Source organism: Epinephelus fuscoguttatus, linkage group LG5, assembly GCF_011397635.1.
Source record: "Epinephelus fuscoguttatus linkage group LG5, E.fuscoguttatus.final_Chr_v1".
Taxonomy (NCBI): domain Eukaryota; kingdom Metazoa; phylum Chordata; class Actinopteri; order Perciformes; family Serranidae; genus Epinephelus; species Epinephelus fuscoguttatus.
The window spans coordinates 13,551,127-13,563,938 of NC_064756.1; the positions used below are offsets into that span (position 1 = coordinate 13,551,127).

Consider the following 12,812-nt stretch of genomic DNA (forward strand, 5'->3'; position numbering starts at 1 on the left):
CTCACTGACATTATCCACTGGATATCATGTGCACAGTCATTTGTGACTCCACTCTACATAACAGACTCACCACACAGCACCATGAGCAGTGATGTACAGTGTTAACCTCCTTCTTGCTTTTAAATGTGGGTTAGACAAACAGAAATGATTCGACCACACACAGTCACATGTCATTTATCTCCTCATCTTCTGAGAGTTCGCTCTTCTGATTGATTTGAACCTGCTTTCTTGCAAACGGGTCTTCACGCTGTGAAGTGAGATGAGCCTCCTGCCCTCAAAACGCCATGAAAACAATTACTCATTTATAATTGCTGATGCAGCCTCCATAGTTCTCGACCAGGAAAGAGGCAGAAACAAGGTGTAATATTATTACACGACCTCTGTGTTTGGTGAAATATGTTAGGTAATTTGCCATGGGATTTTTACTTGACAAATTACAGACATGGTGGATTTGTGCAGGTTTAAGATCACAGACGACCTTTGCAATTATTACAAATCACCAGAGGTCCCACGGTAATACTAGTCTCACATGAACAGGGCAAAGTCAAAACGTCTGCTGTGTAAAGGCCAATCTGCCATTTCTGAGTCTGATCAGTCGAATGATATTTTCATTTATTTAGTCCTGCATATTAGATCTGCACAGTGTACACACAGCCTACAGTAACACTGGATTTGATTAGCTGTATATTTAAAAAACACAGACTGCATCATAAAATTTCTTTAATGATTTCCTATAAAGTTTTTCCAGCGTCCTTTTGTGCTTTGTATGATATCTGTGGAGACAGGAGTGTCAGCGTAGATCAGCACAAACAATTACTCTTCATCTTCAGCTTGAACAAAATACTACTTCAGGGCCATGTGGGTTTTTTTGGATGCAAAAATAAATATGACAACCACAGTAGTGCTGCTCACATTGCACACCTCCACCTCTAACAACTGGTGCAGCCAGATGAAACAAACAAAGGATCTGAAGGTTTATTTACAGTATCAGGTTTATACTGTTTTTTTTTCTGTTTTCTCTACTTTCTACTACACAAAATGCAATAAAGAGAAAGAAGAGATGGAAAGAAGGAATTGGGAATTTACAGGAGAGTTTAACCAGCCGACATAAATATTTAAAAGCTTGTTAAAGCAGCTGTACATGCAGAAACACACATACACGCAAACACAAAAAGCACACACTAATGATAAGTGACCCTCAACTCTCAGTGGTAAAATCCTTGACATTCCAGTTATGGACTGTGCAACTGTGCATCAGTGTGTGTGTCTGTGTGTGTGTGTGAACAGAAAGTAATGGAAACCAATACAAATCCCTGCAGACCATCTGCACATGGTAACAGTTATACTTCACTTGAAGCACACACAAACACACTTCAGTGACACTTAAACCCATGAGATAATACATATTTATCTTAGACTGGTCTGGAGAAAAACAGCACCATTTAAAGAGATGATGGATTACTGTCATCAGTCTTCATGACAAAGAGGCAGTCATTCTCCTCCTGCGTGTGTGTTCATACTGTATTTACGCATCATCTAAGGTCAAATCCGCATGTACATGGGTAATTTTGAAAACAGGGCTTTCCCTTCTTTGTTTTTCTTGTTTTCTTTTTTTTTTTCGTCTAAAAAGTCCACTCAAGCAGTGTTACAAAATAAAGTGAAATCTGTCCAAATGAAGACACAATTCAAGCCCTGTCAAAAGCATGGCAAACCAACAGGCCGTGATGTAACTGTAACCCTAAAGCTACCCAAAGAAGAAGAAGATGTCTGCCATTTCAGGACATGAGGCCTAATTTGTGAAGCTTCAATAAGGAGATACCAGCGTACAGTCTGATGTCACAAGCCAAAAACTCTGTTTTCCCTGTCTACACATCAACACTGAAAACGGAGTTTCAAAGAATCCTCACTGTGAAAGGAGTTTTATAGAGGTCTGTTTTCTGTGACCAAAAACGCAGATTGCAGTTGGATGAAAAGCGAAAAGGCATAGACAAAGCTACGTTTTTGTTTAGTTTAGTTTATTTAGGACCTATACATGCACAAAGTGGAGAGGTGTCAGAGTGAGGGGGCTGCCCTTGGTGAGGCGCCCCGAGTGGTTGGGGGGTTCAGTGCCTTGCTCAAGGGCACCTCGGCAGTGCCCAGGAGGTGAACTGGCACCTCTCCAGCCACCAGTCCACGCTCCATATTTTGGTCCGGACGGGGACTCGAAGAGGTGACCCTCTGGTTCCCAACCCAAGTCCCTATGGACTGAGCTACTGCGGCCCCCAAATACACATTCAAATACACATGTGGACAGGGCCTAAAACCAGAATTTCGGTTAGGGGTGGGAATCACTGGAGGCCCAACGATACGATATTATGAGCCCGGTCTCATTCTGAAGTCATCAAAATCCAGTGCTTGGGCAGTGACTTGCGGTGTCAGAAACCAATGAAAAAAGGCGTCTTTTAACATCGGCATGATACGGTCACTTGTTGTTATAGTTTAGCCGTGCCCGGCGTCATCAGGAGGAAACGCAGAGGGACAAGGACGAAAGTTAAGGTGGCGAAAGTCTGAGTGGGGTGGCAGGAGGGGCGGTGGATGGGTCCAACAAACACCAACTTTCACCCGAGAGAGCGGTGTTCACATCCCATAAGATTATAAAGCTAAATCCTGACCTAACCACTTGCATTTGTTGTTGAAGGGAAAAAAAACCCCCAAAAAAACGTCAATTCACTGTGTTGTACCGGCATTTATTTTCAAAGAGACTGTATGCAAACATTAAATTTCCTATGAAAACGAAAGACGAGAACCTGACACTGTGTTCAAGAATGTCAACAACCAACGCACCCAGGGTACCTTGCACAACGTACGTGGAGGTGGAAAGTCCATGACCAAACATCAATATGTGACAAGGTCAGAGTGAGAATGTGTTGATATCATACCAATTTTAAACATTTTAAACACAGCATAAGGAGTATTGCAAAAACATGTATTGCAAAATACTGCTTTTTGAAGCTTTTTTCAACCTTAAATTATGTCTCCAAAAGGAAACTTTGTCAACATGTTTTAACTAATGAGTTTGTTCATCTCACTTCAGCATTTTTTATTGCAGCAAAATGTAGTGGACTGAAAAAGCAACTGATTTTGTTATTCTACAAGGCTACCAAAAGTTTAATATGTATTTGCAATATTAATAGCCTATATTAAAAAAACGATATTTGGCATCCTTGTATCAATACAATACCGCTTCATCCTTTCTCCGACCTGTGAAGTCCTGTTAGATTTTCTGATGATCCGTTTAAGAACGACAGTAGTTCTTCTCACCGCAGCAAAGTTAGACACACATGTAGCGCCCAGAGGCAGCAGGATCTGACTGAGTGTAAGAAAAACAGGTAGCTGCGATGGTTGAACTACCAGTGTGTTTGACCTTTTGACCTATGCCCCCGCAGTCAGTCCTTGATGTTAATGAGCGAGGATGTAAATGAGAACGCTGCTTTTCATGTGTGTATTCCCATTTGTACCACACACACACACACACACACACACACACACACACACACACACACACAGTACTGGAACGATAAGCGCCTGTGAAAGAGTGGCAGGGCATGTAGATTCATCCATACATCACAGCCTCTCTTTGTGTTGTTACAACTTAAATAATTGAGGTGAAAGGGCTTCGCCTGCGGATACAAATAAACCAGGACCATGTGTGGCTGAGAGAAACAGGCCATCTGTGGGTTCAAGCCAACATTACTATTCTGATATGATTCAGGGGACAGAGCGGTCTTCAGGAGACACATGTTGCAACTGTGAGAAATCCTGATTATGATTACTGGAAAGTCCAGACAGAGACAATGTGAGAGGCAGAGGGGAGAAGAAAGTGCAAGTAGAATGGACTGGATACAGAAAACTATACTATATTCAAGTACAGTTTTGAGGTACATGTACTTTACTTGACTATTTGCATCCTTAACAACCTCACGCTTGTACTGAACTAGATTGCAGGAGGAAATATTGTGCCATTTAGTCCACTACATTTAGGCTACAAGTTAATTTGCATGTTAAAATTTCACTGAAACACACAATGAGTGTATTGAATACCATGAATTCATATAGGTTTAATTACCAAATGGTACTTCACCAATTTCAAACATGAAATTCAGTTTACTCATCATGTCATCTAGTTCTCACGACGCTCTGGAGAGATCTTTCTAAAGTCTGAGAAAGTAACTCTAATGACATCATCAGGATCATCTCAGTTTCTGCTTGAGGTGAGGCTTTGAAAGATGTTACACAGATAGGGTCTATTAAAAGATGCTATCAAGTTGCATTATGGGAAGTGAAGGATTGAGGGTTTTGGGGTGTGACTCACAGAGGACAAAAATCAGAATATCTTGGACTCTGCTTTGACTTTGGCTGGTTTTAAAAAAAAATTGTATTCACATCTTTTAGCTCTGTTTTTGATCTTTACCAATTTCTCAGGGAAATATCCAACACATTCTCACTCCAATCTTGTCATGTATCGACATTTGGTCATGGACTTTCCACATTCAGATATGATGTGAAAGGTACCCTGGGTGTGTTGGTTGTTGACGTTCTGAGATACCGTGTCAAGTTCTGCTTGTTACAGGCATTGTCTTCTTTCAAAATAAGCTTCAGTTTTCACAGGAAACTACAATCTCTTTAAAAATAAACACACTATGTCAGTACAGCAACGCAAATTGACATTTGTTTTCGTCCAGCAACAAATGCACATGATTTGGTTTTGGCAACAAAAACACGTGGTTAGGTTTAAGAAAAAAAGAACAGGGTTTGGCTTTATAATCTTACGGGATGCGAACACCATCCTGTAAGACATTCACTGCCTTAACTTTCACTCTTGCCCCATCGCGTTTCCCCCTGACCCCGCTGAGGACTGCTAGAATATAACGGCAACCAGCTGCATAGCATGCCGACATTAAAGGACGTCTTTTTCATCAGTGTCTGATGCCACAAGTCACTGACCAAGCACCAGATTTCGACGACTTCCACTCGACGAGTGAGTTTTTGGAGCTTTTTCACCAAAAATAGCTGCCTGCTGTGACCATAAACGAGACAATGAGCGTTACTAAAAGTGAACCAAAACAGTAGAGGGCCAGACAGCTAAACAATGAGCTGGAACTCAGCGTAAAGCTTGATAAAGCTGAGAGGAGCATCAGACTCAGGTGATGATTCTCTGCAGGTTCATCACCAAGAGCAACCACAATGTCACATTGTTTTTACATTTGATACAGTATCTAAAAATATTGTTTGTATGCCACTGAATTTTAGACATGAAAAGTTTAATCCAGGATATTCATTCAAGGAAATAATACTGAACAGATAAATGTTTTTAAAGTCAAACTGTGCTCTTAAAAACTGCCAATGTTGCCACATGAGGCTGACAAACATACTTTTCTTCTCACTTTTACTCACTGAAATTTTGGACTTCACACAGTAATCTTCATTCCAACAAGTTTTGGCTTTCAGAAGAGACAATAAAAAACAGTATTTTCTGGATTACAGTCCAACACATGCCCAAACAAATGCTGAAGTAATTAAAATAGCTTTAACATTGTTTACTGATTACAAAGCTGATCTGAATCATCTATTTTCTAAAAAGCAACAAAGCAAAGACAGAAGCAGAAATACTATAAAAGACAGACTGTGAGTCAGACGTTGAGCAACAATGTGTATGAGGGTATCAGTCACTGAAGACAAATCTGCTGCATAACAGTGACAAGTAAATCATTAAATGATATGAGTAAGATGTGCATTTGCTTCCTGAGTCTATTAACAATAAACCCCAAACTGGAGCCAGTGTGTGCCAGGCTCACCACAGTGCTGATGATTTGTATGTGGTTTTAACGAGCCTTTAAGAAGAAGTCCCTGTGTTGAGAGTGACAAATGTGCAGCCTGGCAACAAGCTGAGGAGGACAAACACAAACCCATATTTGATCCATCAGGACCGGAGAGGTGGATTCAATAAAGAGATGAAGAAACAATGACTGGATTATGTGGGTCTGAAAATAATCCATCTATCCTCATGTAACCCCCTGTACCCTTCAGTACGCCCCCTCTCTCCTCCTGCACCTCAACCCACCACCCTCCCTCTGTCGCTGTTTGTAGATCGTCATTATAATTTGATCAAGATGCGAGATTGTAACTGCCCATGAAAACAAATGCAACTATTTTTTTCTTATGTTTAGTTTTAAAATGATATTTTACTTGAACAGCAGAAAAAAATCAGTCAGCACAGTGAGTCTCATCCATTGTTGTCATTTTTGTTGAAGGGAACTCTACCAATTTTACACATCAAAGTCGTTTTAATAAAGCCTTTTGTAGCTCCAGAGCTTTGGAATCTGTGTAAATTCTAAGTTGTGGCCAAAAACACACTTTGTGATGTCGTTTGTGCCAAAATTGAGAAAAAGTCCCTCAAGGCTTTCTTCAGGCATGGCACAGAAGTATTGAGGGCTGAATTAAAAGTAGTTATGAAAGGGCATGTTTGGATTTCAGCCCAACTTGAACAGTAAAATGGCAACTTGGCCCGGGTAGAAGTAGATGAAATGCTTCGTCTCATGTGTCACAGAAGTTCCTCCCGGCTAGGCAGTGCCAAGTACTTTCTGAGGGAATAAGAACGAGACAGATGCAAGGTTACAGTTACCTTGACCTTTCGCATTTCACCACCAAAACGAGTTTATCCTTGACTCAAAGCGGAAATTTGTGCCAAATTCCCTCAAAGGTGTTCTTAGGATATTACGTATACAAGAATGAGACAGATGCAAGGTTCATGGTGATCTTGACCTTTGACCACCAAAACTTTATCAGTTAATGATTAAGTTCAAGTGGACATTTGTGCCAAATTTGAACAAATGCTTGAGATATTACGTTTACAAAAATGGGCTGGACGGATGGACAAGACGGACGGACAACCCGAAAAGTGGGAAATGAGCTTACCATACTTCTGCATGAGGCTAATGTCACCAGGCTACTTTAGCAGCTACAATCATAACGTATTGGAATTGAAAACAAGTCACACGTCACTCTTTAATGTCACCTACAAAACACAACCTCCCAATGTGGCGGTCTATTTAAGCTGCAAAATCTTCCCAGCTCTCCCTTTGCCTCGTCAGTACCACTGCTGCCCTGTATCAGTACTGTTGCTCGCTCTTTCAGCCCCACCTCCACCAAAACATCCACCTGCAGGCTCAGGCTAAAGGGGGAATATTTAATCATCACTCCCCAATATCTCATGTAAACATATCTGCAGGGTGCGATGAGACTGGAGTCTAGATGCCAAACTCTAACTATGTTCTGCTGCTGAAATAAACATTTAAAATGTGAGTTGTCTGACTGAACTGAGTCACATTATGGGTAATGCAGGAAAAAGATGATGTTTCTGCTCATGCTGCATCAATTTAGATATTTTATTTAATAAAAAAACTATGACATGAGTAAATGTTAGGAGTGCAACCAACATTTGTATGTGGGGCCCATGTGGGTAGAAAATGAGCTGCCAAATGGGCCCTATATTGGATTGTCCAAGGGTTCCATAAAGCCCCCATACCAATTGCCAACATGGGTGGTTTTACCCAAGTGAGCCCTAGATAAGATTCCCATTTTGGGCCCATATCCAGTCAGTACTGAGTAGGGATGCACCGATCCGATATGTGGATCGAATATCGGCCCCGATATCGTCAAAATAGATGGATCGGGGATCGGAAAATGCAACCTATACCTGAGGCGATCCTTTCCTTTTAAATTTATTGCAACGCAAGCTACGACATACATCATGGAGCGAAGGAGAGAATCTGCTGTGTGGAGGTATTTCACACTGAACACTCCAACTAGCCCAACGGCAGCCTGTAATGTCTGCAAAGTGAATGTTGCTAGGGTTGGTGGTAGTACCGCCAAGTATAATACTACCAGTCTAATAAATCATCTACAGAAACATCACCAAAGGGAGCACCGAGAGTTCCAGCAGTTGAGCAGGTCGAAAGGAGCAGGAGGTAATACTACACAGCAGTTAACATTAGCAGATGCGCTGCAAAGAAGAGAGAAATTCCCCAGCAATAGCGCAAAAGCTGTGAAAATTTCTGAAAAAGTGCTGGAGTACATTGTTTCGGATGGACAACCAATGACGGTTGTTGAAAACGTGGGCTTCCAAGCCAAGGTAGAATTTGCTATCGCGCAAATATTTTTCCGACTGTTCCGCACTGTCGGAAAAGTACCAGAAAGTGAGCAAACACTCAAGTCAAGTCAAGTCAAGTCAAGTTTATTTATATAGCACATTTCATGCGACAAGTGCAGACTCAGTGTGCTTAAAAACAAAAACAAAGGTACATTGTACATGACGAAACAGAAACATTATGATAAGAGTGACTAACATTTATAAAAACACACAAGATGTAATCAAAGGTGTTGGTTAAACAAGTTTAAACAGTCAAACAGTTAAAAACAGGAGATAATAACAATAATAATACTAATTCAGTAAACCTAACTAAAGGCTTGTGAGAATAAATATGATTTAAGTTTGCTTTTAAAAGAAGACACTGAAGTAGCAAACCGTAGTTCAATTGGCAGCGAATTCCAGAGAGTGGGACCATAATGACTGAAGGCGCCAAAACCTGAATTGGAGTTGATTCTGGGTATTGTGAGGAGACCTTTGTTTGATGATCGAAGGGATCTCTCTGGTACGTACTCGGTGAGCATGTCAGAAATGTAGGAGGGAGCTAACCGATTAAAACATTTATAAACAATAAGAAGAACTTTAAAATCAATTTTTTGTTTTACTGGGAGCCAGTGTAGTGATGATAAAATTGGCGTAATATGGTCAGACCTTTTGATTTTTGTTAGTACCCTAGCAGCTGCATTCTGAATAAGCTGGAGTTTGTTTAATGTTTGTTTTGGCAGTCCAGCAAAGAGGGCATTGCAGTAGTCTAGTCTACTAGAAATAAAAGCATGAACCAGCTTCTCAGAATCTGATTGGGATAAAAAACATCTAACTTTAGCAATATTTCTCAGGTGATAAAATGCTGTCTTAGATATATTAGAGATGTGCTTGTGGAAGTTGAGGTCGGCATCAAGAACCACACCTAAGTTTCTGACATGATCACATGGTTGAACAGATAAGGGAGTAAGCAGGGATTGAATTTCATGCCTCTGGGCCTTAGGACCAATAACAAGAATCTCTGTCTTGTCCCGATTAAGCTGTAAGAAATTTTTGCTCATCCAGGAACTGATATCTGAGATGCACTGGATGAGATTGTTCAGAGGGTCATGTTCATTGGCAGAAACCGATATGTATAGCTGTGTATCATCAGCATATGGCTGATATGAGACTTTATATTGCTGAATAATGGACCCAAGAGGAAGCATGTATATATTAAATAAGAGAGGACCTAAAATCGATCCTTGAGGGACACCATATGTAATGCTTATCTTATCTGAATCAAAATTACCGATGGACACAGAGAAAGATCTTCCAGTGAGGTAAGAAGAAAGCCAGTATGGAGCTGTAACTTTAAGGCCTACACAGTGTTCAAGACGTTGAATAAGAATTTCATGATCCACAATATTGAACGCTGAGCTTAGATCAAGAAGTACCAGAACAGAGACTTTATGATTGTCTGTGTTAATTTTGAGGTCATTCACTACTCTAATCAGAGCAGTTTCAGTACTGTGGTTTACTCTGAAACCAGAATACTAAGTGTCAAACAGATTGTTATTTGACAGATGCAGATATAACTGTTGGTAAACAACCTTTTCAAGTATTTTCCCAAGAAATGGAAGATTGATACAAGATGTAGATGTAGATTAATCTGTTTCATCTTGTTTCATTTTATCTTAGGAAAGAACTGTGTAGTCATCAATGTCTGATGCCTCTAGTCTTTTCTGTTCTACATGTAAAGGTATATAGCTTTTAGGTCAGCTTTGGTATCAGATCGGTATCGGGTATCGGCTGATACTAGAAGCCACAGCATTGAAACCGGTATTGAAACTGACAAAGCTGGATCGGTGCATCTCTAGTACTCAGGCTGCCGTAGCATAACCCATGTGCGGCCCACTTGGGTAAACCCACCCATGTGGGCAATTGGCATGGGGCCATTATGGAACCCTTGGACAGTCCTGTATAGGGCCCATCTTTCAGCTCATTTACTTCCCACAGGTAGGTAGGTTGACTGTGCTGTGGAATTCTCTTTTAAAAACCTGAATAAAAAGTTAATTTACTACAAATTTTAAAGGCTTAATTTTAAAGAATCTTAATTGATCACATAAGTCAGAGATATACTAATCAGGAATTGTCAGTTACTATTTGTGTGTATTGCGTACTCCTTACAGCCTGGTAGCTACCTTTTTATAAAGTCCCGACCTCACCTCCTGAACACTGTGCCCAGGAACGTCCTGAACACAACAAAATAAGAAGAACATCCAGGCAGAGGGCAGAGCCTCTGCAGATAAATACACTGACACACATTTGTAGTGGGTCATAAGTCCATACATGGTTTTGTAGATAATCCTCCATATCATATTTTCAAGATATGGCACACAGTTAATTTCAGAGTTCAAGCAGTGCCTGTTGAAAGTCAGACTACATGTTAGTCTGGTCGATGTCATTTGAACATGGAAAGGGAAGGAGACGAGAGACAATAGGAAAAGAGAATGAATGAGACAAAAGGAAAGGACATAATGGGAGATGAGAGGACAGGGTTTCTGGAATAATTTCAACCACAGAGGGAAAAATAGAAAGGGAAATTGTAGGTGGAGGCAGGTGGAGTAGAGAGGGGAGTGTGAGTCAGGAGAGAGGTGAGTGGATGAGAAGTGGGAGTGTTGGAAAGGGGAGTGGATGAAGGCAATAAACAAAGCACAGGCTTTATTTTTGTCTCTCTTAACGTTCATCCTTATGTCTGTCTGGGCACAGATGTCATTATATCCATTTCAAACAGACACAGGCAACAATTCTCATATGTAAAGCTCTTGCTGTCCTCTCCCTATCCTGCCCGTCTTTTGCCTTCCCTTCCCCATACGTCTTCATCTGATCCCAGTCTCAGCTCTGTCTGTAGCCTTACTCTATCTCTTGGTTTTCAGCCTTACTCTTACATCCTCATACTCCAAACTTTATCTCCACCAAAGTTGTATCAACAAGCGCTCTCACTCTGGACTACAGAAAGACAAATGGCGAAACAATACTTGTCAAATATCTCCACTCTCAGGCTTCCACTTTGCTCAGTCTCCTGTCATATCTCATGCCATGTCTTCCTTGTTTTCCTCTTTCACTTCCTCTTTACTCTCACCACATCCTCTGTGAAATCTCTCCACAGTTTCATCCTCCTATCTTTTTTCAGTCTGCATGTTCATGTCTTCCTCCTTCATCAGTGTTTAATCTCTCCAAATATCATATTTTTTGCCTCTACTTGTGTTTATCCTACAATACTTTGTCCTTTCCTCTCCTTCAACCATCTTTTTTCACTCTAAACTCTCTCATTCCTTTCCTACCTGTAAAGGTTTGGCACTTATCTTCCTTTTTCTTTCATGCTTTATCTTAAAAATGTCCTCTTCTTTCAACCTTCATTCTCCACTTTCCTCCCTCGTACTGATTTATGTCTGTTGTGATTAACACAACGATGGTGCAGCTCTCCAACTTTGTGGGGCCTATTTAAGTTAATATAGTTTTATCTTTATCTCTTGACCCCTCACCGACTCTTTTAGCCTCTCTCTTTTTACTATTTCCATGTTTAAACCCATTGCCTTTTTATTGTTACTGTATATTGCTCAACCTCCTCCGCCTGAGAATCTCACATCCATGTTTTATCGCTCATCCTTACCTCCTCCCATTCCTCACATCTTCACTCGCACCAGCTTTCTATTATCTCTGTGTGATAAAACTACTAAACTAAGTTGTCAGAGGCCATGCATAACTCCCTCTTAAATCTCCGAAGCCTCATAAAGCCCTATACTCTCCCTTTAAATCTGCCTGTCAGTGCAGACATAATCGATAACCTTCATGTCTCATATGTATATAATAGCCCTCCTCCCATTGCATCTCTTCTCTCCCGTCTCCCACTACATGTGTTTCTGATTGGGTGATAGTGACAGGAGTGAAGCTGTAGGACTAATAGAGAGGGAAAGAAAGCAAAGAGGAAATGCAGAGCATATGGATGGAGGGAAAGGTCATGGCCTTCTTCCTCCCCCTCTCCTGTTAAATCTCATCGTCTCTTCTCTGTGGTTTTTCGTGGCGCTCCCTGGACAATGAAACTGAAGCCATTTTAACATTAGCGCTGTCAACATGGTCTGACAGGCCGCTCGGGTTTTTATAATGCTAAAAAAAATTATGTTTAAATAAAGACTACAAATCTCTCACTCTACAACCTTCCCTACATGTGTGTTTTTGATGTTTTCAGGAGCTTAGAGGGTACTAAAATAAAACACACAAGATTGTCGCCACTGTCACTGCAGTTCCCAAACTATACTTCTGTTAACATTTGTGTTCAATTTTTTGCATTTTCCTTTTGACCAACACATTCTCACTCCAACCTCATTATGTATCAACGCAGTTGGGTTTAGGCAACAAAAACATGTGGTTGGGTTTAGGAAAAAGAACAGGGTTTGGCTTTATAATCTTACAGCATGCAAACACTGCTTTCCTGGCTGAAAAGCAGTGATTGTTGGACCCATCTCACAACCCCTCCCACCCACCCTACTTAGACTTTCGCCGCCTTAACTTTCATTCTTGTCCCGCCGTGTTTCCCCCGATGCCACTGGCCACCATTAAACTATAACGGCGACCGGCCACGTATCATGCTGACGTTCAAGGA

At 40.9% G+C, this 12,812-nt stretch overlaps 1 protein-coding gene across 4 annotated transcripts in view; it reads right to left on the bottom strand.

The window, feature by feature from the left end:
- The window catches only part of veph1 (ventricular zone expressed PH domain-containing 1), a 124,430-nt gene that overhangs the window by 29,104 nt on the left and 82,514 nt on the right, over positions 1 to 12,812 (bottom strand). The gene's annotated exons all lie outside the window — the stretch shown is intronic.